General features: G+C 38.7%; 1 pseudogene; it reads left to right on the top strand.

Moving 5' to 3' along the window:
• Positions 1-2860: 2860 nt before the first annotated feature.
• Positions 2861-2995, top strand: LOC127683890 (uncharacterized; annotated as a pseudogene).
• The last annotated feature ends 488 nt before the right edge of the window (positions 2996-3483 follow it).

The following is a 3483-nucleotide window of genomic DNA, read 5'->3' as shown; positions in this document are numbered from 1 at the left end:
AAAATGACTAAGGTCCTCTCAAGGAGATTTTAACAGTAAGTTTAATGTTTCATAAAAAGAGTATTCTTTTTTAGAGGACAAAAAGAGGAAAATGAAATAATTATGAACAAGAAATTATAAAATTATTTCTGAGGAATGAAGAAATCACACCACATTGAAAAGATATATGTCAGGCAATGACCAACATGTCAAGCGAGAGAACAGAGGTGCAAGTGTGTGTCAGCATACATATGTGTGCAGGCATGTGTGCACACATATGTGCATGTGCATGTGTCCATGCAAGCATGTAGTTCTAATATCCCATGCTGCTTCATAGCTTGTTGCAGATAGAGCCAGTTGAAATGATTTCTGCTGTTAGCTTTTTACAATAGCTAAGCTGTGAAATCAATCAAGGTGCCTGTCAACAGATGAATAAAGAAATTGTGAAATAAATAAAATGCGAAAAAATGAAATCTTGTTATTTGCAGGAAATTGATGCAACTGGAGGATGCTTTGTTACATGAAATAAATCAGACACAGAAATAGAAGTATGGCTTCTTCTCCTTCATATAGGTAACTTACAAGCAGGACAGGCATCACTGGGAAGTAAGGAAAGTTATGTGTAGAGCCAGATAATCATGCAGAAGAGAAGGTTGTGAGTCCCTCGGCTGGCCACAATGGGAAAAGAGGTATGCAGTTGCAGAGCACCAGCATAGGTAGAAGCCTTCCACTTTTCCAACATATATCTGACTATTTACTCCTCCTCAGAGGCTGACAGAAGTAATGAAAGACAGGTACATTGTCCACTCCCCCGACCCCGTTGTGATCACTTGGAAATACAAGGTTCTCACAAAGGCAATTGACTCTGGATTTACAGGAAAAGAACTGAAGGTATCATTTCAATCAAGATAGATGTAAAAAAAATTCATAATATGATGAGATTTTTGTCAAACCAAAAATTTAAGGCTCCCATGTTAAATTTGTTTTATTGGGTCCTTGAGAATTTCATACAATGCATTGTGTTCATATTCATCCTCCATCTGCAAACTCCTCCAAGATTTATCCCTTCTTCACAACCCACCCAATTTTATTTCCTATCAATTCTTATTTGTGTTCTCAATTTAGTTTTGGATATGAGGCCTTCCACTGGAGCACATGGAACAGGTAAATGAATGTTACCTGGGGGCACATTCTTAAAGTAAATTGACTCCCTCTCCCAACATCTATCAATCACCAAAAGCCCCTTGGCTAGAAGCAGAAGCACAACTCTGCCTACCTCCCGCATGCATGATGCTATTTTGTTTGGTTTGTGCTTGCATGGGAGTTGTGCTTGCTGCCACAGTCACTGTGGGTTCATGTGGGCGGCTGCCCTGCTATATCTGGAAGATGCTGTTTCTGTGTAGTCATTCACTGCCCCTGACATTCATTCTTTCCCCTCTTCCATAATGATCCCTGAGCCTTTGCAAATTAGGATGTGATATTGATGTCCCATTTGGACCCTAGCACTCCATAGTCTTTTGTCTGAACTTTGGCCAGTTCTGTGTTTCTCTGTTAGTCACCAAATATCGCAAATAGCTGCTTCTCTGATTAGGGTTAAGAGACACATTAATCTGAGGGTATGGTGATTAATCATTTAAAATCATTGGCCTGTGAAGTGCCATAGAGTCCCAAACATTACAAATCATTGCCAATGCTCTCAGTTACCCTAAAGAATGTAACAGTAAAACTTTACTGCTTGTGACACCATGTACTTGAGATTTATTGAGTGGATCTGTCAGTCTGCTGCTAAACCTGGAAACTTCATACTTACTGGTCAGTTCTCACAGTTATTATTAGGTGCAATGCATATTGCCAGACTATAAAAGTCATCAAGTCATCATGAATCTTATTAACTGGTAAACCCTATGAATTACCAAAATGTGTGCCTTGGAAACACATACTCACTGGTACAATAGTGGCACAAACATGCTGGGAGTAACCAATAAATTTCTGACAGAATTGCAGTTCTCCTCCACAACATCAAACCCACATCAGAACCATTGTAGAGCCAAGAACCATATGGATTTACAGGTCATAGACTTTAGGAGAGAATATACTACTATTATTTTAGCATATGTAAATAGCAATAAACCATCCTAATTCCTAATTTTTTATAGTCTATTCATTAAAAAAGCCCTCTATTTCCTAAATGCAATACCCATTGTTTAGAAAATAAGAAACAAGCAACAAAGAACCTTAAATAGGTAATAATGAAGATTGAATATGACCAAGTAATCCTTAAGAGAAAAATCATAGCAAGCAATAAACCTGGACATGTCAAGAAAAGACATCACAAAGCTCAAAGGGTTTATTTGTAGCCTTGTTGATTAAAAATTTTAAGCCAGAAACTGACCACATAGTGATTATCATAAATTTTCTCAGTTAACAAGAAAACATTAACATATATATATATATGTTTTAATTCCTACTGTTCCAATAATCGAAATAATTATTGAATAAAACTTTTAGGTATAAAAACTGGAAAAGAACCAAGAATATTTATTATGTATGTAGAAATGATGTCTTCTTAAGAAACAGGTATCAGATACAGGGTGAGTTGGAAATAGAGAATAGTTTGTGTTTTATTGTAGTTCAAAACTTTGTCAAATAATATATTAGAAGTAATCATATATCTTTCTTTATCATTTAAAGTAAGGCACAGGCATTATTTTTTTCAAGATAAGGGAATCTTAGACACTAAATTTAAAACCATGAAAGTGGTTTCCATCTTAAAGGTGCTAAATGACTCTATTGTACCCCTAAACTTTTATAAGAGATTTGTGTATCTTGTTGGTGAATAAAAGGTCTAAGCAACGGTGGTAAAAAAGAACAGAAACCCCCATGGCAGTGGGCAAAGAGACACCTTGTTGGTGGTGTTCTTATATCAGTCAGTAGCAGAGCAGATGGCTGTCCTTTGTTCCTCATAGCTTAATTCCTGGCGTAGTGGCCAAAGCTGTCTTATGCTCAGGACTCATAAAGAATCAAATCAAATCAAGCCAAGTCCAGACAGTGCAGTGCAGGAGGAGGAAGGCAGAGACCTGCCAACTGGCACGCCACCCACAGACTTGCCCTCCAGCACAAGGCATAGACACCTACTTGCTGCCATCCATGCAGCACAGTTAGAGGATATTGAGGTTATCACCCAGGGGTCCTCCAGCCATGTGACCAGCCTGTAGCAGGAGCCAGAACAGTGTGCATATAGGTGTTAGTCAGATGGGAGAGAAAGAAAGGTGGAGCAGCTTGAGTATCATGAAGAGAGATGGAACTATAGACCTTATTGTATAGAAAAATAGTCTGTTGTGAATGGTGAGCCCTGCCACCTGAGGCCATAGTGAAGTCCCTGCTGAGGGCCATTTCTGGGTCTGTGACTATGCAGCAGCAGGGGTCAGTGTCCATGTCCATGGCTCATGATACCACTAGAAAACATGGGAATGTCTCTGGTTTGGACAGCTGCTGGGGACCACA

Source organism: Apodemus sylvaticus, chromosome 4, assembly GCF_947179515.1.
Source record: "Apodemus sylvaticus chromosome 4, mApoSyl1.1, whole genome shotgun sequence".
In the NCBI taxonomy this organism is placed as follows: domain Eukaryota; kingdom Metazoa; phylum Chordata; class Mammalia; order Rodentia; family Muridae; genus Apodemus; species Apodemus sylvaticus.
Note: the sequence above shows the minus strand (reverse complement) of the source record. Positions and strands in the feature narration are given on the sequence as shown.